Source organism: Mus musculus, chromosome 2 (assembly GCF_000001635.26).
Source record: "Mus musculus strain C57BL/6J chromosome 2, GRCm38.p6 C57BL/6J".
In the NCBI taxonomy this organism is placed as follows: Eukaryota; Metazoa; Chordata; class Mammalia; order Rodentia; family Muridae; genus Mus; species Mus musculus.
In genome coordinates, this window is record NC_000068.7 from 163,919,057 (window position 1) to 163,944,015 (window position 24,959).

Genomic DNA, 24,959 nt, shown 5'->3' on the forward strand with positions numbered 1-24,959 from the left:
GGGCGCCGCGGGCGGGGCTTGGGAGCCGCGAGGGTGCGGGCTGCGCCGCCACCGCTGCCGCCGCTGCCAACCGGGCAGGTGCACGAGCCCGCCGCAAGGCTGTCTGCGCCCGGCTGCTGCGGCTGAACCTCCGGTGCCCGCTCTGACCCGTGACTGTGAGTCCTCAGACTCACTCCAGAGGCAGGTGTCCAGTAACCCCGATTCATGCAGGCCTCACCCAGATACCCTGAGGCTCCCAGAGGGACACAGTCCAAGAAATCCAAGAAACCTGCATTCACCCACAAGCACCCACAAGGATGTATTCGCTCGGCAAGAGAGATCTCGGACTCCCTCACACTCGGGGACAGAGGGACACCTGGACAAACACCTTCACGGATACCTGAACAGACAGACACTCTATAGACACACAGTGACTCTTTCTGACATAGGAGCAGATATACCCACTGGCAACTTCAGAGGGTACACAGAGACCTGCAGAGTCACAGGGAGCAACAGGCGGGCAGGACATGTCCTCCCACATATTGGAGACCCTCAGACCCCACAAACCCCACAGAAGTTTGGACAGACACACACCTTTTCGTGCACCCACACTTGCTTGCAGACATATCCTGGGAGTCTCTCACAGAGAGGGAACATTAGCACCCCTCCTCCTGTAGTGATCTGTCCCCAAAACTGGGACAGTCACCCTCAGAACACTCATACCTATAGACACAGCCGTACAGACTGAGTCACTCACAGGGATGGATTCATTCTGGTGCACAGACACCCTCAGACTCAAGATCCTGAGACATTGCTGCAGGCTTACACTGGCACACACTCTCAGACACATCCTGATGCCCATGGTCCCCCGATTCACACCCATAGGGACAGATTATCAGAGCCTGGGTATAAAGAGATACACTCAATTGCAAACCTCCTCTGCCCTCCAAACCTGAATGACCAGAGGTCCACTCTACCAGCAGAAGCAGCAATCCTTTCTAATTGCTCTCCCCCTCCCGTGAAGCAGCCCTCTGAAATGGCCTCAGGAAAGGACTGCTCAGTCCCTCCTTTCCGAGGGACCTAGAGGGAGCCCCTCCATCTCACTAACCTACTTCTTCATCGGAGCGATGACAGCAGGAACCCTCTGTTTTGGATGGTTGTGAGTATTTATTTTCTGTTCATTCATAGCCAACCAAGAGGCTTAAAAGCAACAGACCTTTATTAGTGTGCAATCTGTCTAGATTGTAAGTCTGTGCAGCTGAGCTGGGTTCTCTGCTTAGAATGTTACAAAGTATTAGCGAGGGGTGGCTTGTCACTGCCGGCTTTGGAGAAGAGTCGGATTCCATGATGATTCAGGTGCCAGCAAGATTCAGTTCCTTGCAAATGTAGGACTGAAGTCCGTGTGTGCTGGCATCTCAACATCTGCAAATGGTCCTGGGCCCGTACACATGGGCTCTCCATCTTCAACGCTACCACAGGACTGACAGGCCTTTCTCATCCTCCCCTCTCTCTAACTCCCTGCTGGGTTGTCCCCCAAAGGGTACCCCCTCCTTTATCCTTTATGTCGTCTTGTAACTTGATCACGGCGGTGATGTCTTTCCCTAGTTCCACACAGTCAAAGGGAATTATGTAAGGGTAGACTAGGTCCTTGGACCAATTCTGTCCCCTCGCTGAGTACCTGACACAAAGGGGGTGCTACTCGAGCCTCTTCCCCTTTCCAGGAAGCCAACTCTGACCTTGAGAGCAATAGAAGTATGAGAATGTTCTGCTCGTAGACACCCCAGAACCTCACTCCTTCTAGTCATTCAGACACCATACATCTCCGAGCGCGTTCTCTTCTCTCTCTCTCTCCTCTCTCTCTCTCTTTCTCTGTTTGTGTGTGTGTGTGTATGTGTATGTGTGTGGTGTATGTGTGTCCATCAGTGACTCCTCTATGCCCAACATATACTCAGAAGCTGACCACTTCTCTGTCCCAATTCATCACAGCTCTCATTTCATTCAGGGTCAGAGTCCAGATGCCACAAGGTCCCAACTGTGTGCTCGGCCACCTCTTGTCCTCATCTCCCTCATATCCCTGTGGCTCACTTGGCTTCAGACCCAAAGGAATTTCTCTTCCCTCTGCCAGAAATACTCTCCAGAAAGCCACAGGGCTTGCTCTCACGGACATTCACGCAGATAGCACCTCTGCAGTAAAGGCCTCCTTCAGGCACCTCCCCGAGATGGCAAAATCTCCTGAGCTTTATTTTCTGTGTCGCTCTAGTCACTGTCTGAGCCATCCCATGTGTGCAGAAGGTGGATCTCTCTCTCTCTCTCTCTCTCTCTCTCTCTCTCTCTCTCTCTCTCTCTCTCTCTCTCTCTCTCTGCCCCAGGGCCTAGTAGGGTACTAGGTAAAAAGTGGTACTAATTTAACTAACTTATGTAGGTTGGATGAAGGAGCCCTTCACACCAGCTTATGAGGGAGGTATCCTGAGCACCTCTCTCCCCCATTTTAGGAAGAACTGAGAGCTGAGGCTTGCATATCTCAAAGATCACAGGAAAGGGATGAGACTGAAGCTTGTAGCAGCCCAATTCCAAAATTTGTGTCTCTTCCACTACTCCTAACACCAAGGCAAATTCATTCAGGGACGCATATGTGATGGGGCTGCGAGGGTCACTGAACTTGGCCTGGAACTAGGGAAGACATCTCAGAGACCCAAGAGGAAGGTCCAAACTGAATATTGCAAGCGGCCTGCACAGGAGCATGCAAACCCTGAGCTGACCTTTGGACAGTCAAATGCTACCTCACCAAGGATCAGTAGGACCGCTAGGCCGCTCTTAAAACTGTGCAAACAAGGGCTGGAAGGATGGTTCAGCAGTGAATAGCACTTCCAGAGGTCTTCCAGAGGTCCTGAGTTCAATTCCCAGCAGCCACATGGTGGCTCACAACCATCTGTAACAGGATCCGACACCCTCTACTGGTGTATCTGAGGACCGCTACAGTGTACTCACATACTCACTGCAAAATAAATAAATAAAATTAATCTCCATGAAGACTCCATGCTAGAGATGCCATAAGAAACTCATCTGCCAGCCTTGCCTGGCCTTTTGAGAGCGCCAACCTGGGACCCATTGTGGATGAACCTTGATACAGTCACAGCTGACACCTGCTGGCAACCAAGTGAGAGACACTAAGTATTTGCTGCTCCACTGAGCCCTTCCTGAACATATGTCTGCCTAGAGATCATATTTTATACCACAATGGAACAGCAACTTTGAGCAAGTAAATTAACCTCTCTGGGCCTCAGTTTCACCAAGTGTAAAACAGAGACCCACAATGTGGCTCTCCCTATCAAGTGAGTCCTTCAACCTGATGCTGTACAAGTGTGAGTTTACACTCTAAAGTCCACACAGCTTCCCCGCCTGTCAGAGCCTAACATACACAGCGAAAGGAACCCGAAATACCATTGACTGTCTCATCTTGGGGAGAGGGAAACTGGGTCTCAGAGAGCACCATATGGCACATGTGGGCAGAGCTATTGAAAGACAGAAACCTCTTGCTGGTTCCGTCAGGAACCAGGTCACCTGTACAATTGATAAGAGACTCGGGGAGTGGGGGTGGGGCTCCTGGTGGGAAACACCCATGAAGCTGACTCTCGAGGAAGAAAGACAGTCTGGGGTGTGGGGGGGGGGGGGGGAGACAGTGAAATGGCTCAGAGTGTAAAAGCAAGTCTCACCAAACCTGACAATCTGAGTTTGATCCCTGAGACCCATGCGATAGAAAGAAAAAAAACCCTTCTTGTTCTCTGAGAACAAGTTCAAGGGTCACACTTCCCTTCCCCATGAGCACAAACCAATTCTGTTGTTGTTGTTGTTGTTGCTGCTGCTGCTGTTGTTTTGAATTTTTGAGACAGGGTCTCACTATGTAGCTCTGGCTATCCGGGGACTTACTCTGTAGACCAGGCTGGCCTTGAACACATGAGCTCTGCCTCTCTGGTGCCGAGGTTAAAGTCCTGTGCCACTTTTTAAGAAAAACACGCCTAGTCAGCCTTCGGTGTGATTTCTCCTTTCAGGTTAGCATGCGGCTAATATTCCAAGAATAGGGTTTGGCTTATAAACCCGAGTGTTTGATCCCTTATAAATATGTAGTTTCGTCATTGGAAATGTCATGGCCGGCCACTTGAGTCTGAGGATGAGAAAGGTTTGAAGAACAAATTGGAGAGTGAGAAGAGGCTTGGGCTTGTGGATGGAGACTTGTGAGGCTTGATCTGAGGGAAAGGCTATATGGGAAACCAGAGCTTCCAGTTTAGGACCACAGAGATGGAGAGCGCTACCCGCTGGTGAGATGGGGCACTGCCTGCGCAGCTTCAAAGCCCCTCCTTATTTTGGACGTGAGGTCTGGGAAATGTCCTTTTCGGGATTCTCCACTGAGAAACAAAGACAAGGAGTCTGGGAGGCACGTCAGTTGGTAAAGTGCTTATGGTACAAGCATGGGGAGCTGGGTTCAGAGCCCAGACATGTGTCTGTAATCTGAGGGCTGCAGAGCTGAGGACTGGAGAAGCCCGGGGGCTCGAGGGCCAACTAGGCTAGCAAAACTGCACGCACTAACACACAAATGCAGGAGCCTTCCCATGCATAAGCACATGCGCGCGCGCGCACACACACACACACACACACTCACGAGAGAGAGAGAGAAAGAGAGAGAGAACTGCATGGGTCCGCATCAAGAGCTCAGGATACAGGGGCAAATAAAACACGCCTGGCCTCTGCCTTATGGGATTTATAAGACGCCAATGATTCCTGACATTGTGCAATAGTTCGATTTTGTCAAGTTTAATTACAACTGTGATGGAAGGCATGTACTATATCTCTATTTTATGGTAATGCATATCTCTATTTTATAGTATTATGGGGGTTGAGTGGGCAGACCATAACTCTGCCAAGGATTGAAGGCCGTCTGCCCCGGGGGAAGTGATATTCATGCTGGGGATGCTATCTACTAGGGTCCCTGATGTTGTAGCAATAAATAAAACACAGCCAGTGGCTTCACACGTACGGTTTTTTATGTGCACAGGTGTCTTGCTTGCGCGTGTATGTCTATGCATCGCCTGCATGCCCGGTGCCCACGGAGGTTAGAAGAGGCATTTAGTACTCTGCAACTGGAGTTCTAGGTGGTTGTGATCTGCCACGTGGGTCCTGGGAACTGAACCCAGGTCCTCTGGTAGAGCAGCCAGTGCTCTTAACCACTGAGCCATCTCTTCAGCCCTCCCCCATTTTAAAATAACCCCAGGGCTGCTCTGAGGGTGCCTGGAATGGGGGTGCCTTCCCTCTTCTTAGCTGTTGAGTCTGGGTTTGAACCAGAATGCCATTTGTTGCAGGCAGCTGAGAGAGAATGTTCCTCTGACGGGTGACATGGAGGGGAGCAGGGAAATGTGGATTTGAGGCCACATGGAAGGATGTGGTCACGACTTGTATTGGAGGCACCGAAGTCCAAGGCCAAGAGGTTGTATAAATGGGAACAGGTGGTGTTTTAAATTAGGTGAGGGACAAAGATAAGGCTGATTTTGTGAACGTCTAGAGATGGAAAGGACGGGTGGGCGGAGCCCCTACTCTTCTTGCCCCTCTGCCCTAAGCTGAGGGAAGAAGCCCTTAAGTTCTACATGATTCACAAAACCATGGTTTGGGCCTAAAGAAAACAAACAGGGGCTGGAATGCAGCCAAGATCTAAGTGGGTCTGTGTGAGGCTAGGTCAGCAAGAAGAAAATGGGGTTTGGCTGTGTTTGTGTTCTGCCTGCTTGGGTAGGGGTGTGTGTGTGTGTGTGTGTGTGTGTGTGTGTGTGTGTGTGTGTGTATGTGTGTGTGTGTGTGTGTGATCTCTGCTTATGTGTGCAAACCTATGTCCTCATCTGTGCAGCAATGACCTTGTCTCTGAGTATGTCCTTGCAAGGTATATACCCTTGTGCTAAGTGTATCCAGTAGAGTTTTAAATGCAGTGTACACCCTGGCATTTGTATGTAGTGTGTGTGTGTGTGTGTATGTATGTGTTTGTGTGTGTGTGTGCGTGCGTGCGTGCGTGCGTGCGTGCGTGTGTGTATTATGTTGTGTGTAGGGGAGAGAGAGAGGCAGAGGATTTGAGGCCACAGATTCCATGCATCCTGGTCCTTGTGTGGCTCTGTCTCCTTGAGTGTCTCCTACTGACGGCGTGTCCTTTTCAATGTCTGCCTGTCTCTAAGTGTATCAGTGTCTGTGTGGGTGTAACTGGGCTGGGTTGGCTATATTTATGTACAGTGTAAGATTTCTGTTCTTGTCTCTCTTTGCATCCTGGCTGATGTAAGTTTATCCCAGGCTATGTGTGAATGCTGTGGTACATGACCTTGACCATGGTGCCTGGAAAGGAAACACTCGTATTTTCTTGGGTAAATATCTGCCTTCAACGTGTCTAAAATATAAGACAAAGATGTTTAGAATGTGAAAATTAAGGACTTTTATAAGCTCAGATTTTAACTACCTATCTGTTAATTGATTCTTTCATCCAACCAACTACACTGGTGGCTAGTTACTTTGTAGTTATCTCCCAGGCAAATTACTAAACTCAGTGCCTACATTTTCTTATCAACAAAATGGGGCTGATGGGGCTGGAGGGGATGGCTCAGCAGTTAAGAGCACTGGCAGTTCTTCCAGAGGACTTCAGTTTCCAACACCCACATAGTGTAAATCATCTTTAACTCCAGTCCTAAGGAGTATCTGACCTTTTAGGGCACCATGCGCATGTGTAGTATATAGATCTATATGCAAGCAAAACAGTCAAGCATCTAAAATAAAATAACACAAGAGTGATAAAGGCCACTTGGTAGGGCTGGGGTAGGTGACAATACACATGAAACATTCAGTTGTACTGTGTGCTCCCTGTAAATGCTCACTGTATTTATGGTTTTGGAGGACGTGGTGTTTGTATATGTTCCTGTGGGTGTGTGCACAAGTGGAGGCCAGAGGTTGCCGTCAAGCATCTTCTTGGATCGCTCTCCACTTTATTGTTTGAGACAAGCTCCCTCCCTGAACTTGAACCTCATCTATTTGACTAGGATGGCTGACAAATGGGCTTCAAAAATCTGTCTGTCTCCGCCCCACACCACCCTGGTACTGAGATTACAGCCACACTGCAGGACCCATCTTTTCACATGGGTGCTGGGGATCACAACTCAGATCTCCATGATTTCCAACTACACCATCTCCCCAGCCCTGTATTTATCATTCTACCATTTTTATGCTGTTGCTATGACGTTCCCACAAATCCTCAGCAATTCACTAAATGCCACCTCTGAGCTAGAAGGTGGTTAGGCCACTGCCCTCTGTGTGACCTTGGATGGCTATCTCCTTGTGGAGACTCCAGGCGTAACCTGCCCTTTCAAACACACGGAGAGCTGGGCAACCACACAGCAGACCAGAGGATGCTCCAAAGCCTCAAACTGGCAAGGACCATTTAGGGTCATTTGGAGGGTCAAGCAAAACAGTAACAAAACCAGACTCACTCTACTGAGGACTCAGTCTGCTTCTGCCTCTGGCTGCTTCCTTCCTAAACTTTCTGATCTCTGTACTCCTCTGAAGAAGTATCCATGAGAAGTCACAGGCCAGGACACAGATTCTCCTGGTCTCCAACGCTGGATTCATCACTCGCTATTTGATAAAGGGAATGGAGTCAGGCTTCGTTGCAGACTTGATGGTTCTACTGAACAAAGCAAAACTCACTTGGGACAGCCATCCCCAAAACGAGGGTCACTATGCCCGGGCTATCTTCAACCAACACACACTGATGCACATGCATGCACAAGCACAAGCATGCACTCACATGCATGCTAATATCCTTAAATGTATACCACACAGACTCACAAAGTAGAGGAAAAGACCTATGTAGAGGTGGTTTTGATGCTGTCCTGTTCCCCAGTTGGTTCTTGATCTATCAGTAAAGAAGCCATGGGCCAAATGCCGGATGGAAGGAATAGGCAGGACTTCCAGGTCCCTGTAGGAAGAGAGTAAGCCACAAGGGAAGAGAGGAGAGTTTTGCCATGCTCCTGATGGAGAAAAGTTGACCAGTCACGGGAGATCTCAAAACAGAGAGGCCACACAGGCTGCTCCTACAGGCTGGTGGTCGGGATGTAACCTAGCAACTAAGTTTAGAGCAGATGGGAGGTACAGAGATAAGAATATTGATAAGGGTGTGCCTTTCCAGGCAGGAGATAGTACCGCCCAGCAATTGTGTCCAAATGCAAGTTGAAAATGAATGAGTGTGTGTGTGTGTGTGTGTGTGTGTGTGTGTGTGTGTGTGTGTTTTATCCATGGAGTCAAGGGAAGCTGGGTTGGGGCTGGTAGTACAGCGTGTTCCTGGAGCAGGGTTGCAAAGCTACATGCAACAGGCCTAGGCACACAGAGGGGTGAATTCTGTCCCTTGGTATGCTCCCATGGGACTTCAGCCCATGATAAACCACATCCCATTGGGATCTTAGCTTCCTCATATGGACAGTATACCCATAGACCTTATCCTGTGCTGGCAAAACTAACTGGGGTCATAAATAGAAATGTTTTGGAAATAATGGGAAAAAAATTGGAAAAGAAACTTTGCAAGCTAGGCAACGTCAAAAGGAAACAGGAAAATGTGGGGTAGGGGAAAATATGGAAGAGTAATGAGGCAATCACCAAATGAGGTGGTTTAAAAAGATGAATTCTCTTAATATAGAAACGGCTCTTACAAAACAATATTAAAAGGCCTTTGCATCCAGGTGTGGTGATGCAGATCTGTTAGCCTGGTACTCAAGAGGCAGAGGCAGTAAAAGTGTGAAACCAGCCTGAGGTTCACATTGATATCCTGAGGATAAACGTGTGTGTGTGTGTGTATGCATGTGCATCAGGTATAATACCCCCCCTAATTCCTCTTTAGTAAGGAGTGGACCCTGGAAATCATCCACTTTATCTGTACAGAATTTTGGCTGCCTTGACTTTGTACAGGACTTGGGAAGATAACCCTCACTACTGTGAGTTCCTGAGGTAGGGGATCATATTTTGTTGAATAGATGCATGAAATTCTTAGGCATGAAGAAAAAAAATCCAATGTTCTTGCTTCTCTGGGAACTGAAGAAAGGTCTTAGCAGAAAGTTATCATTACAGTTGACGACATGTCTGTGCTCATTTAAAAGAAAAGGTGAGTTGTTGCTTTAAAGAACATTTTTTTTGACAATGTCATACATGCATGGCATGTATCATGGTCATTTCACCCGCTTTGGCCTCTGTCATCTCTCCCCCACTGCTACTGACCTACTCTTCTTCCCAATGAGCTCCCATTGCCACCAACTCCTAATGACATTGCACTTTATGTCACTGAAGTCGCAGATGTGGAGAACCTATTGTGTCCCTTGGTACTTGTACCTTAGTTTTCCAGTCACCTCTGACACTGGCATCGTGCTGTGTGTTTGCATGTGTGGTTGTGAGCTGTCCAGCATAGGTGCTGGGGGGAGACCTCTGCTCCTCCTCTGGGAGAACACATGCAGAGCAGATACCTCAGAGTTGTGCTACCGATGGAAACACATTTCACTTCCCTTCTCGGGGTGAGAAAGAAGAAGGGGCTGCCTAGACCTTCCATTCATTATTTCCCAAGCCATAACTCAGCTGCTGAGTCAGCAGAGGCTAAGTCAGGAGAGGCCCCAGCTCGGTGGAGGAAGTCAGCCCTTCTTGCCGGGGTCCGGAAATTATCACACCCCTTCCTCCATAAACCAACTTTCTGTACCCACCCTTTAAGGACTCCCCAGAACCAAAAGAAAGATACCTGTTGAGACTGACTGACCCTGAAGAAACCATTCTCTCTGAGCCTTAACCTCACTATGTGTAAGAAGGCAGTAAGATGGTTGCTGGAGCCCCAACCCCCACCCCCTACTCTGACAGATCATTAAGTCTTTTTTGGTCCCCTTCCAAGACTGTGATTGCTTCCCCAAGTTACACAGTAGCACGGGGAGGGCTGGGGAGGACTGCGGCTGCCCCCCTTCCTTGGCAGCTTGCAAAGCACCTTCTAAATCAGGGGAACTCCTCAGGGAAGAGGTTTCCAGGCCAGTCCCAGCTTGATCCCTGCAGTTATGGTTCCCATGTGTGTGGTGTCTTCAGCAATCCACCAGAACTCACCTCAAGTTCTAGAAAGCAACCAAGAGCAGTGCAAACAGCCATACTGCTTTGGGAGACTCTTATGCTCCTTTAACTAACAACTCAAGGAAAGGTGCCATATTCCTTGACACCGGGGTTTTGTTTGATTGTGAGTGACTGTTGGGAGAAGCACCATCATACCATGTGACATAAACCCATTGTGTGTGTGTACATATAAACACCCACATATATATATGTATTATATTCTCTTGAGGCAAGTTTATAGAATAATGTTTCCCTGTGGCTTTTCAAACATTCTTAGCATTCTTTATCTCTTCTCCACTCCTCTCCTTCTGTGCAACCCTTTCTCCCCATCCCAGTCAATCCCAACCCCATTATTCCCATTACCCCCCTTCCCAGCACCTGCTCTGGCTAACACATTCACTACTGAGTACTGAAGAGAAATTTCACTGAGACTGAAGGAGCCTCATCTGGGACACACAGAGGGAAGGAGGCAATGACCCAGAGAAGCAGGAAGGAGCATGAACAGTGTAGGACAGTGACCTGAACACTGCTGCTGGTGCCCTCTCTGCTGCCTCTCAGCCCTGTGACTTGATGAAGATGTTGGCTGAGTTGGAGAAATAGAAAGTTACTTTCAAATCTAATAGAAGAGGAAGTGGGGAAGAGTCCCCACACATGAGCACAGAGGAAATTTTCCTGAACAGAACACCAATGGCTTATACCCTAAGATCAACAATCGACAAATGGGACTTCATAAGATTGCAAAGCTTCTGTAAGGCAAAAGACAGTGCCAATAGGACAAAACGGCCACCAACAGATTGGGAAAAGATCTTTACCAACTCTACATCTGATAGAGGGCTAATATCCAATATATACAAAGAACTCAAGAAGTTAGACTCCAGAGAACCAAATAATCCTATCAAAAATGGGGTACAGAGCTAAACAGAGAATTCTCAACTGAGAAATCTTGACTCACTGAGAAGCACTTAGAGAATTGTTCAACATCCCTAGTCATCAGGGAAATGCAAATCAAAACAACCCTGAGATTCCACTTCTCACCAGTCAGAATGGCTAAGATAAAAAGCCCAGGTGACAGCAGATACTGGCGAGGATGTGGAGAAAGAGGAACACTCCTCCATTGATGGTGGAATTAAAAGCTAAACCACTCTGGAAATCAGTCTGGTGGTTCCTGAGAAAATTGGACATAATACCTGAGAACCCAGTTATATCACTCCTGGACATATACCCCAAAGATGCTCTAACATATAACAAAGACACATGCTCCACTATGTGCATAGCAGCCTTATTTATAATAGCCAGAAACTGGAAACAACCCAGATGTCCCTCAACAGAGGAATGGATACAGAAAATGTGGTACATTTACACAATGGAGTATTACTCAGCCACTAAAAATAATGACTTCATGAAATTTGCAAGCAAGTGGATGGAACTAGAAAATATCATCCTGAGTACAGTAACCCAGCCACAAAAGAACGCACATGGTGTGTACTCACTGATAAGTGGATATTAGGAAAAATGCATGGAGTGCTCACAATACACCTCACAGACCATACGATGCTCAAGAAGAAGGAAGACCAAAGTGTGGATGCCTCAGTCCTTCTCAGAAGGGGGAATAAAGTAATCATGGAAGTAGAGGGTGTGTGGGACTTGGGAGGAAGAAAGGAGGGGAAGAGGAAAAAAGCGGGACAGGATCAGGTGTGGAAGGAGACAGGGGAGATGTACAGAGGGCCAGGAAATTAAACAGAGGCGTGTAGCAATGGGGGATGGGGAACTGGGGATAGCAACAGAAAGTTCCAGACACCAGGAAAGCAAGAGGCTCCCAGGACCCAACAGAGATGACTAGCTGAAATACCCAACAAACGGAAGGAAGAACCTGTAGAGGCCATATCCAGAGATTATGCACAGCCCCTGGTTAAGGGATGAGGCCACTCACCCTTCTCAAATTTTTAACCCAGAATTGCTCCTGTCTAAAGGAAATTTGGGGACAAAGAGTGAAGCAGAGACTGAAGGAAAGGCCATCCAGAGACTGCCCCATATGCAGCCACCAAACCCAGACACTGTTGCTGATGTTAAGAAGTGCTTGCTGACAGAAGCCTGGTATGGATATCTTCTGAGAGGCTCAACCAGAACCTTACTGATACTGAGATACTGATGCGGACGCTTGCAGTCAACCATTGGACTGAGCAGGGAGACCCCAATGGTGGAGTTAGGGGAAGGACTGAAGGAGCTGAAGGAGTTTGCAACCCCATAGGAAAAACAATATCAACCAACCATACTCATCCCCCCAGAGCTCCCAGGGACTAAACCACCAACCAAAGAATACACATGGAAGGACCTATGGCTCCAGCTGCCTATGTAGCAGAAGATGGCCTTATCAGGCATCAATGGGAGGGAGGTCCTTGGTCCTGGGAGGCTCAATTCCCCAGTGTAAGGGAATGCTTGGGTGGGGGGTGGGAGTGGGTGTGTGGGTGGGGGAGCACCCTTGTGAAGGTAGGGGGAGGGGGGAGTTGGAATGGGGAGGTTCTTGGAGAGGAAACTGGGAAAGGGGGATAACTTTGGAAATGTAAATAAACAAAATAACCAATAAAATGTTTTAAAAATAAATAAAAACTGAAAATTCAAAGAAAGAAAGAGAGAGAAAGAGAGAAAGAAAGAAAGAAAGAAAGAAAGAAAGAAAGAAAGAGAAAAAGAAAGAGAGAAAGAAAGAAAGTTGTTTCATCAAAGGAAGGAAGGAAGGAAGGAAGGAAGAAAGAAAGAAAGAAAGAAAGAAAGAGAAAAAGAAAGAGAGAAAGAAAGAAAGAAAGTTGTTTTCATCATGTTACCCAGAGAACACTGCGGGAAGTGTCCCATTTCTCCGCTGTCTTTACCCACCCTTTCCTTCCCTTTTGTCCATCCATCACCCAAGGACACACGGAATAGCAGCATCCTCCTGGGGTCTCGTGACCACATTTTGTCTTTTTTTCACCACCCACCTTCCCCACAGCAAATACACCTCCCTGCCACTGTTTTAAATTACAGAATAATTTCATGTTACTTGGCTAACCAGTTACTGTTGGATACTTAAGTTATTTCCAGTCTCTTGCTCTCCTGAGAACGTTTTTTAAACTCTCTTACTACAAAGGTGCTGCACACACTATCAGAGCAGCCGCGGGGTCAACAGGATGCGTGAACTGAAGGCTTTTCATAAGTAATGACGCATTTCCCCTGTGAGTGTGAAGCGACCTTCCCTCTCCCCAGGAGCAGATGACTTATTCCTCACACTCACTCTCAGAAGCCAGCAGTTTTCTTTGTGATTTATTTTCTTGTCTATCATCAGTAACCCCCATGATTTGCTACTGCTCATTCCCCACCACTAAGAGACACCCACACGTTCTTGGTCTATTAAATGCACTGACTTAGATAATCCGATCTAAAACATTTGCATAGGTGTATCTGCAAACGACATGTGCGTGCGTGTGTGTGTGTGTGTGTGTGTGTGTGTGTGTGTGTGTGGTGTGTGTGTGTGTGGTGTGTGTGGTATGTGGTGTGTGTGTGTGGTGTGTGGTGTGTGGTGTGTGCATGTGTGAGTGTGTGTGGTGTGGTGTGGTGTGGTGTGTGTGTGTGTGTGTGCGTGTGTGTGTGGTGTGTGTGTGTGTGTGTGCATATGTGTGTATGTGTGTGTGGTGTGTGTGTGTGTGCGTGTGTGAGTATGTGTGTACATGTGTTGTGTGCGTGTGGAGGCCAGAGGTCCTGGCTGAGTGGCTTCTTCAATTGCTTACTTTTTAGTTTTTGAAAAATTTACATTTGTTTATCTCTCGCATATGAATTGTTTCTGTGGGTGCAGGTGTGTGTGTGCCACAGCACACGTGGGGACCAGAGGACAAGTTGTGGGAATCAGTTCTCTCCTTCTACTATGCAGATTCCCAGGAATCAAACTTGGATCACCAGGCTTGGGCTACAAGTGCCCTTACCCATTGAGCCGTCTTGCCAGCTCTCCACCTTACATTTGAAACAGTCTCCACAGCACTAGGGGCTAGCTGTTTCAACTAGAGATGGCAAGTGAACCCCAGGATCGTCCTGTCTCTGCCACCCCAGTGTCAGGATCACAGGCACACACTGTCACACGATGCTGTTTTCATGAAGGCACAGGAATGGAACTCAGGTCCTCACACTTGCAGAGCAGCCTTACCAGTTGCTAACCCATCTTGCAGGCACTGAAAAGGGCAGTTTTCAAACGCCACATAGGCTATTGCACCATATTCTGCTGTCTTTTGTTCAATCAATACCATTTTGAGATCTATACTAATTTACATAATTCTAATGTATTAGTTTTAACTGCTATTTAGCCTTTTCTTCATTGCAGAAAGTTATTTTCAGACTGGTATAATATGTTGTCAGCACTTTGCAGTCACAAACAATACTATTTTGAACATCTTCATTCCTGTATCCTTGTTAGTTTGTTTAAGACAGTGTCTTTCTATACAACCCTGGCAGTCCTGGAACTATGTATCTTTAACTTTGCTAGAGTTTCTATACAGAAATAGAATTGTTGAGGGGTAAGTATAGCAGTCATTTTCAAAGTATTTTATTAAAGTTTGCATCGTGACCTTCGATAAGAAATATATTTACATGATCATCTGATAAGGCTCTCTGCACACACACAGGTAAACTTTTCCTGAGATAAGCAACCTTATAACATTGGTGCAAGAAGAACCTGGCAATGTGTCTCTTGTTGTTTAGTTTAACTTCACACTAATTGTGAAATAGTACTTACTTTGCAACCTAGTAATAGGTTATGTCAACCATGTAAGAAGGAATGGGTGAAAATTAATTGGGTTTTACTGAATGCTTTTAAGGTAATTCATCAGATACTCTAATCTCTAAGATGTTAGATTCTCATGTCTCTGCAACTCAGGCACCCCTGTGACATCTGGGTCTTGTTTTGTTTTTTTCTTTTTCTTCCATCTGATACGTATTAGCTAACAAGTCATTCCTGTTTTTCTTTTTTCTTTTTTTTTAAGATTTATTTATTTATTCTATGTAAGTACACTGTAGCTGTCTTCAGACATTCCAGAAGAGGGCGTCAGATCTCATTACAGGTGGTTGTAGCCATCATGTGGTTGCTGGGATTTTAACTCAGGACCTGTGGAAGAGAAGTCAGTGTTCTTACCTGCTGAGCCATCTTGCCAGCCCGTTTTTATTTTTCTTTCTCTGATTACCAAGTTAAACTTCTCTGTGTATAGGGATCCATCTTCTGAGTTTCCAGGGAATACGTTTCCTGTTTTTATAAACTAGGTTTTGTCAGATTTCCTTCTTGGTGCTTTATGGCTGAGTTTCTTACATCCTATGGATTTTAATCCTTGAACTATTGTTGAAAAAATATGTTGCAAAAAAACTTTCCCAGGCTGGTAAGATGGCTCCGTGGGTAACAGAGCTTACCACCAAGTCCAGTGACCTTCATTTGGTCCCCCAGGAGCACGTGGGAAAAGGAAAGAACCAAATCCTGAAGTCCTACTCTGAACTCCACACCCATGCCATGATACACACACACACACACACACACACACACACACACATGCACATATATGCACACATAGACACACAGTGCACTCTCACACACAGACACACACATGAGCACACACAAAATAAATATATAATAAAAGATTTTCAATGTCCTCAGTCTGTCAACCCCACTGGTTCACTTTGTGATTGTGCAGAAAACAATTATTTTCTTAATGAATTGAACTTTTTGGTTTTTTTTCTGGTTTTGTGAGATAGCATCTTGGTATGTTGCTCAAGAACTCCCAGCTCTTCCTGCCTCCAGACCAGGTACCACCCTATCCTATTTGGTTGAAGTTTTTATATCTTACTTAAGAGATATCTTGCTAACCAGTACCATAAATCTTTCCCTTTAAATTTTAACTGTTTGATAAATCACTGTATTTGTTCCCATTCAGAACCACTTTCCCCGACGCCATTAAGATTATCCAAGTCAGAGTCAGGGTTTCCATTGTTGCAATGAAAACATAACTAAAAACCAAGTTGGAGAGGAAAGGATTTCTTTGGCTTATACTTCCATATTGCTGTTCATCATCAAAGGAAGTCAGGACAGGGACTCAAACAGGGCAGGAACCTGGAGGCAGGAGCTGATGCAGAGGCCATGGAGAAGTGCTGCTTACTGGCTTGCTTTACATAACTCGCTCAGCCTGACTTCTTATAGAACCCAGGACCCTCAGCCCAGGGATGGCACCACCCACTGTGGGCTGGGCCCTCCCTCATTGATCATGGAGAAAAGTGGCTTACTGCTGGATCTTATGAAGCCATTTCCTCCACTGAGGCTCCTTCCTCCCTGCTGTTCTAGCTTGTGTCAAGTTGACACACAAAGCCAGCCAGAGCAAACCATCACCCCTACTGATTTCTGTTGCTGCCTCTTTACAGACCAGACACTCAAACACCTAGGTCTGTTGCTGGATGCAGTCTTTCTGCCCCATTGATATGACTTTATATGTCAGATGCTCCAAGGACATTTAACAACATTGTAGTGTTCCTTAATATCCGGCAGAGTGAGAGTTTTTACCTTTGCTCATATATTGTTTTAGAGCAACTTTTAGCTACCGATCATCCAACACCCTGCTTCAGCACTGAGAGTTAAACCTAGGGCCTCCCTTTATAGTCCAAACTAACATCAAACTTGAGGTTCTCCTGCCTCTCCCTCTCTATATGGATTGTAAGCATACACCACCAAGCCCAACTGATTCTCACAGCTACAGGCATGAGAGTTGTTCATCTGCTCAGTTCTATCTCATTTAATGTTTCCTCTGGTGCCTAATAACTTCCTAAATGGTTCCTTTTCTTCTTCCTCTTCCTCTTCCTCCTCCTCTGCATCTTTTGTGCTTTATTTTTTTCAAACAGGGTTTCTCTGTGTATCTCTGGCTGTCCTGGAACTGACTCTGTAGACCAGGCTGACCTCAGACTCAAAGTTCTACCTGCCTCTGCCTCCCAAGTGCTGGGATTAAAGACATGCACTGATGCCACCAATACCCAGATGTCTACTCTTTTCTTCTCAGAATACTTCCCCCCACCCCCGTTGAGATGGTTCAGCAGTTAAGATCACTGACTGCTCTTCCAAAGGTCCTGAGTTCAAATCCCAGCAACCACATGGTGGCTCACAGCCATCTGTAATGAGATCTGACATCCACTTCTGGTGTGTCTGAAGACAGCTACAGTGTACTTACATATAAATAATAAATAAATAAATCTTTTTTTAAATGAATTTTTTCCAAATAAATAAGTGGTTGCATCTTCTTGTAAAGGTGCTAAGTTTTCAAGACACTTACATTCTAATCTTCTCTTTGTCTAGTGATGATTCTAAATATCTCAGAAATGTGGACTTGACACAGTCAAGAAGGACCCGGCAAGCACTAGTCAGGGGAGCAATCGCCAAGAATACTAAACTAAGGCAGGTGCCAAGTGTTTCTGGAACCGGAAAATAACTTGAGAAATAAAATGAGATCTAGCAGATCATATTGAGCTGAACGCTTCCCGAGGTTATCACTGCACACATTAGAAGATAAAACTTTTAAACGCTGTAGGGGAAGATGATACCGAACTGCAACCTAAAGACGGCAGGCATGCAGAGCCCCGGGACTGGCTCCGATTCGCCAGTTATGCGAGCGTGGAGCCAGAGCTGAGTGGCTTGTAATAAAGGATGCTAAGTGTCTCCCCAAGACTTCTTCCATCTGGGTTGTTTCTCGTGCGCCACCCAGATTGTCTTCTAAACACAACAGAACAAGCATTAGATCAAAATGAGTCACTGGCTTATCAGTTTCTCTGGGCACTGGCCTAGGCTAGCAAGAGCTGGGGCGGGGGTGGGGTGATCAGATGACACTGGTAAGAAAGTCCAAAGCTAGAGGTCCCAGTAAACCATTAGAGCACCACAGTAGACACTTGACCAAAGTCAACCGCAGACTGCTCTAATTGGGTAGTGGTCCAGTTGGTAAAGCATTTGCCCACATCCCAAAATGGGGGTGAGGGGGTGGGAGGAGACCTAATTTGGGGGGGCATCCACGGGAAGAGAAACAAATGGCCAGTGTGAAAAAGGAAAGCATGTCGCTGCACCAGAAAGCAAAATAACACTAAGGGAATGTCTTCAATGTGATTAGCAAAGGTTAGATTTTCCCCCCTCCACTCCCCTCCTTTCTCCTTCCCTCCCTCATTTCTCTCTTCCTAGATATTCACTGTTGAGAAAGTGGTAAAGGGCACTTCCAAGCGCAGCTGGTAGTTCTATGAATTGGCACGGCTTTTCTGGAGGGCAATTTGGCAGACTATTAAAAAAAAAATCACGCTGAAGACAAGCGCTCTGTTTGATCCAGCAATCCTACTTCTAGGAACTTTTCCTAAGGAAATAATTAGACGCGAGTACAAAGATGAATGATAGCGGCTTAACATTTACAGCGTGCTCGCTCCCTACTGGGCAACACGTCACATTAAGTTGCTCTTAACTCCTTCTGCCCTTGGAGCAACAAATGGTGTGACAAGGACCGTTGGGTCTGCATCTGTGCATGGAAACGGAGACGGAGATGAAATAAATGGGAAACTGCGGCCGCAATGGTGTACACTGCTAAGTCCAGCTAGCTGGCCAGTAACAGGCTGGAACTTGAACCCTGGTCTCTTTAATCCCCGAACTGGAAACCCCGTGCTCTAGATCAGTTTCTTGTCCTGTTTTTGGGAACACTGAACTAAAAAGATGCTGCACACAGTCTTGTTTAAAATAGCAGCCAAGGGCTGGAGAGGTGGCTCAGCGATTAAGAGCACTAACTGCTCCTCCAAAGGCCCTGAGTTTAATTCCCAGCAACCACATGGTGGCTCACAACCATCTGTAATGAGATCTGATGCCCTCTTCTGGTGTGTCTGAAAACAGCTACAGTGTACTCACATACATAAAAATAAAATAAAATAAAATAGCAACCAATCAGAAATAAGTATGATGAACAAGAACCAAGGGTAGTTAGAAAAATAATATTTGAGGCTACGAATGTAACTCCGTGGTAGGGTGCTTGCCTGAAGTGCCTGAGACCCTGGGTTCAATTCTCACCATTTCGAAATAAGATATCTCTAAGGAATAAATGACATGAAGAAATAACCTTGAATTATTAAGTAAAAAATTATGTAAACCACCTGCATCCTATTTTTATTTTTGTGTGCATCCCTGTGTGTGTGTGTGTGTGTGTGTGTGTGTGTGTGTGTGTGTGTTGCACATGTGAGTACCAATGTCCATGGATGTCAGAAGGCAGCCTTGAGTGTAGCTGCTCAGGAGCACCACCCTCCTTATTTGGAGACAGGGTCTCTCTTTGGCCTGGGACTCACCAGTTAGGTTAGGTTTGCTGGCTGGGCAGCAAGTCCCAGGGATCCACCTATTTCTGCTTGTTTGGGGCGGAGGGTAGGGGTTGCAGCAGAGAGGGTTCTGGTATCCTCATGCTTGCAAGGCAAATAGTTTACCAACTGAACCATCTCCCCATTTCCAGACCCACTTTTGATTATGTGTAGGTGCATGTCTCTGCATATAGATGTGTGCACACGAGTGTGGATGCCGATGGATTCCCTTCAGCTGAACTTGTAGACAGTCGTGGGCTCCCTGGTACGGCTTTCTAGGACCTGAATTAAGGTCTCCCAGAAGAACTCAAGTGTACCTAACTGCTGAGCCATCTCTCCAGCTCCCATTCTCATTTTTTTTAATGTATATGAGTAGGCTGTCACTCTCTTCAGACACACCAGAAGAGGACATCAGATTCCATTGCAGATGGTTGTGAGCCACCATGTCGTTGTTGGGAATTGAACTCAGGACCTTTGCAAGCGCAGTCAGTGATCTTAACCATTGAGCCATCTCTCAGCCTCTCCCTTCTCATTTTTATCAATGTCTTACCCATGCATTGGTGTCAAGGTCAGAGGAGGCAGGATGTGGACCAATATGCTTGAACATAATCAGTCTCCAACGAAGCTGCTGTCACATGGGTGTCTACACAGAACGAATTAACCCAGCTGTATGATTATGTGTGCTTTCATGTAGGTTTACATAATTAATATCTCCCTACAAGAAGTGCACAGATGTATAGAGATATCCTGGGAGCAGAGTACAGAAGGATGTCAGCCATGATGATTCCTAAGCCCACTATAAATTACATTGCCTTCCACATACATACCAGTTCATACTTCCTTTTCGCTTTACAGTGGGCTGCACTGTTCTTAAAATTCTGGAAGGATAGTGTTTGGTTCGGGAGAACTGAGGTGGGGGTGGGGAGGTTTGCACATGAGAGCCGGTTAATATCGGAACCCTGGAAGTGCCTAGGTCTGTCCAAGGTCTTCAGCGCTGTGTGGACTAAATGCCAGGGTCAAAGCCTAGAGGAGAAAAAAAGTCGAGAAGTCCAGCTCTGGCTGGCTTGGTAGGGAAGGCTGCAGGCGAGGCCCTGGGGATCCTGGGATGGACAGAAGGCAGCACCCTAAACATAGATCCTTCCGACATTTAAGTAAGTCCCGCTGTGCAGGTGCTGGGTGGAGCCACCCTGGCCAAGGAGCCGAGTCACTGTTCAGCTGCTGGTTGGATGGCTTGGTGTTCACTCATGGTGACATCAGGCCTCCCGGGAGCCCTTGGCTGTCAGTCAGAGGGCTTTTTTGAGGCGGTGAGCCATCTCTGCTTCTCTCTCTCTTTTAAAGGGACAGCTTCAGCCTGGATGAGGGAAGCGGGTTTGGTTACTGTGATGTTTCCTCTCTCTTAAGAGTCTGATTCCAGGGCAGTGGAGAAACCAGAGAGAGATGAGGGAAGTTATTGTGAGTAAAATCCCTCGACCCTGGCATTTAACCACGATCCTGAAATGCTGACAATGGAGAAGGAGATAAAAATAAAGTATTTAGGAACCGCCAGGTGTCATGAGTGACACGTCTGTAATCCCAGCACTCAAGACGCCGAGGCAGAATTGTGAGCTTGAGGCCCTGAGACACATAGGAAGACCATACCTCAAAACAGAAATAGGAAGCGTGTTGATAGCTTTGGTAGGGCTGAGAAATATCTTGGTGGAGAAAGTACCGGCTGCACAGGCGCAAAGACTACAACTCAGATCCCTAGGATCCATGGAAAGCTGGGTAGGTGGAACAGTGAGCGTCCCCGAAATCCCAGGTAGGGACTAGGCATAGCTGGCAAGCTAGCTAGACTCACCAAACCGGTAAGTTCCAGGGTCAGTGGGAGAGAAATCCTGCCCCAGTAAAGCAAGGTGGGACACAGTCACAGAAGACACCCAGTGTCACACACAGTCTGGATTCCACATAAACGAAGTGTGACACACATGCAAACATGAGAGCATAAACACATCATTCTTTCTGTTTCTTACACACACGCACACACACGCACACACACACACACACGCACTCACACAAAGCTTTTGTAGCTCAGATTAAATATTAAATATGATTAAATATAAAATGAGAAATCACAACTGTGAGGATGAACAGTTTCTTTACATCCTTTTCACAGATTTTTTTTTAATTTATGTGCATCTGAGTGTTCCTGAATGAGTGTCTGTGCACCATGAGCATGCAGTGCCCACAGAGGTCAGGCTATCAGGTCCCCTGGAACTGAAGCTATGGGTGATTGTGAGCCACTATGTGGGTGCTGGGAACCAAATCTGGGTCCACTGAGCCACATCTCCAGCCCTTGTACACGTTCTTAAGCAACGCCAATCTTAGAATCATCAAGTGTGTGGAATTTAGAGAAATGCATTCCCTAGCTTCTGCTGCAGCTAGAGGTAGCTTATGATAGCCATTGTTAGTATTCCTTCTAGACTCTGCCCAACAGTTATCTGGCTTGCTATAAAGGGGGCTGTTTGGCTAGTCCTCTCTCTCTGTCCCTTGTCTCTCCAACTCTCTTCTCTCCCTGACCCCTCCTCCCTTTCTCCCCTTCCCCCTCCTCCTTCTATCTACTCTCTCTGCTCCTGGCCAGCCTCTTCTCTCTCTCTCTCTCTCTCTCTCTCTCTCTCTCTCTCTCTCTCTCTCTCTCTCTCTCTCTCTCTCCTCTCTTCTCAACTCCTCCCATTCTCTAAACTCTATTCTATACTATACCCGTTGTATGGCTGGCTGGTACCTCACGGGGAAGGGATGCCTCATCGTGGACTGGCCAAGGCTCCCCTCCCACCTCACCATACCTGGCTCTACAAAACATACAAAACATATCCTGGTCTTTAAAACACACACACACACACACACACACACACACACACACACACACCAATCAGGGCTGGGGAGATGGCCCCGTGATTAAGAGCACTGACTGCCCTTACAGAGGTTCTGAGTTCGATTCCCAGCAACCACATGGTGGCTCACAACCATCTGGAATGGGATCCTATGCCCTCTTTTGACATACTCACACACATAAAATAAATAAATCTTACACATACACACACACGCACACGAACACGCACACACACCAGCAGTCATGGTCAATGAGATCCAGACTAGGAATTTGTGGGAAGCTTCCCTTTTCTGATACAGTCATTTTCTCATTCTTCCTTAGAAGAGCAAGAGCACGGCGGTGGTCGGAGTCAGGTGTTGGTTCTGCAATCATGAGGAGACCACAGGAGAGCAGCAAGGCACCCAAGCTGATATCCTCGAGGGCGGAGACAGTGGTGAGTGTGCTGCATAGTTTTATGCCAACTTGACATGAGCTAAAGTCATCTGAAAGGAAGGGAACCTCAACTGAGAGGAGAGGAGGGAAGATCTGTGGTTAAAGCAGTGTCAGTTGCAACCTGTTAACATATTCTAAAAGACTGTTTAAAGAGCTGGGAGCTTCGTGCTTGTGGAGGCCAGGTTTGGGTATCTCTTTCCATGATCATTCAGAGGCACAAACTCTCACTGAACCCAGAGCTGATTGATTAATGCATTCCTAAGATCTTCCTGTCTCCACCCACCCATACCCTCACACACCCTCAGACCATGTCCCCACCCCAACCCTTCAAGCTAGGGTTATAGATGCAAAAAACAATGCCTGGTGTCTTTGTTTTTATCTATCTATCTATCTATCTATCTATCTATCTATCTATCTATCTATCTATCTATCTATCTTTTGAGGTGTATGGGAATTTTGCTTACAGAATTTTATATTGCATGATACCCATGGAAGCCAGAAAATGCCCTGGAAAGAGAGATAGAGGTGGTTGGGATCTGCTGTGTGGTTGCTGGGAATCAAGCCCAGGTCCTCTGGAAGAGCAGCCTGTGCTCTTAACTGCCGAGCCATCTCTCCAGCCAGACATCAGGCTTCTTGACCTAGGTGCTGGGGATCCAAACTCAGGGTCTCGCACTTGAGTGCTAAGCCCTTTAGTGACTGAGCCATCTCCCCAGGGTCGGCCTCTTTGGTTTTGCTTCTAAACACTAAAATTTTCAGCAAATGTGGATTTACAGAAAAGTTACAGAAACGGGGGCCCAAAGTTCCCACTGGCCCTTTATTCTGACTCTCTCTTACATAAGCATGGTACATTTGTAAAACTTAAAATATGGACTTGGTGACTGCAGTCTATTATTAACCGTTCTACATATTTAATTCAGATTTTCTAATTTTTCCCCCTGATGTATTTTTCTCTTCTAGTTCCTTAATTAGAACATTGCCCTATGTGAAGATGTCCCATCTCCTTGGTCTCCTCTGACCTATGAGCCGTCTCAGTTTTCTTGGCTTCCGGGCCTTGACACTTTTGAAGAGTAGCGGTCAGATCTTTTCTAGAGCGTCTCTAAGTTTGGCGTGTCAGACGTTTGGACTGAGTCTACACAGGAGCCACGGGATGCCCTCATCGCCTGACACAAGACAATGAGCCGTGCCAACTGAGCTCTTTGCTGGCCACATATTTGTTCTCTAACTTTTCTGCTTTTCCATATTGCTTACCAGGAATCTGCGAAAAGAGTGAGTCTGGAGAATTCCACCAAGGTGGAGGTTCAGTTTTTTATTTGAGAGAGGGAACTGATGCTCAGGTTTGCCTGGAGGAGGGGGAGGGGGAGGGGGGGGGATAAGTATAGCTGTGATGACATCAGTGTTTAATCGGTCTGGAGACTGGCCAGCCTGAGGGGGCAAGGGCTCTGAGAACTATGTGGCAGCTGGCAGAATGGAGACTTAGGGCCTTCTGGAGATGTTTTTAACACCACGTTATTTTCTTAGCTTATCTCTCTGGGTGGCGGGGGGGCTGCCTGCTGCTTTGGAGCCTATAGCTGATTCCACTGCGAGGATGAATCAGGTGGGTCAGAGAAGGAAAAGCGCAGTCTCTGTTGGAGGTGCCTCTCCTTATTTGCTGTGTCTACACCGTTCTGCTAGATAATTATGTCGACCCTTGCTTTTTCATAGGGAAACAGACTCAGAAAAGTCAACGATTTGTCCCAAACCAGATTTATTTTAGCAATTGGAGATCCATTAGGTCAGGCCATGAGCTGAGAGGTGCAGCAAGGTCAGTTTGGATTCAGATGACTATGGAAGGCCATGAGGGGTGCGGGAATCCAGCCATGAGCTTGCTCTCAACCATTCTCCAGCTCGAAGAGTCTTTGGGTTCTTTATACTCTTGGCTTCTTCATAGATCCATCACCTGTTAGGAATCCCTGCTCTAGCATGACCCTCCCACTGAAAAATCTTAGAAGCTACAACCTTCTGAGACCAAGAGCCCCAAGAAGCTAGAGCAGCTTCCCCTGGCTCTGCGTGGCAGGACACCACTATGCAGGGAGAAACCAAGGAAATAGGGATGGGCCAGTGAGACGGCTCAGTATGTCAAAGTACTTGCTATGCAAGCCTGATGACCCAATCCCTGAACTCACTGTGGAAGGAGGGAAGTGACTTGTAAAAG

General features: G+C 46.8%; 1 long non-coding RNA gene across 2 annotated transcripts; it reads left to right on the forward strand.

The window, feature by feature from the left end:
- Nucleotides 1-10: 10 nt before the first annotated feature.
- Nucleotides 11-24,014, forward strand: Gm35886. 2 transcript variants are annotated; one of them, XR_375201.3, is made up of 3 exons: nucleotides 11-1,138; nucleotides 22,658-22,769; nucleotides 23,726-24,014. It is a non-coding gene; the product is annotated as a predicted gene, 35886 (long non-coding RNA). The 2 variants fall into 2 exon arrangements; XR_866929.1 differs by lacking the exon at nucleotides 11-1,138 and adding an exon at nucleotides 20,899-21,234.
- The last annotated feature ends 945 nt before the right edge of the window (nucleotides 24,015-24,959 follow it).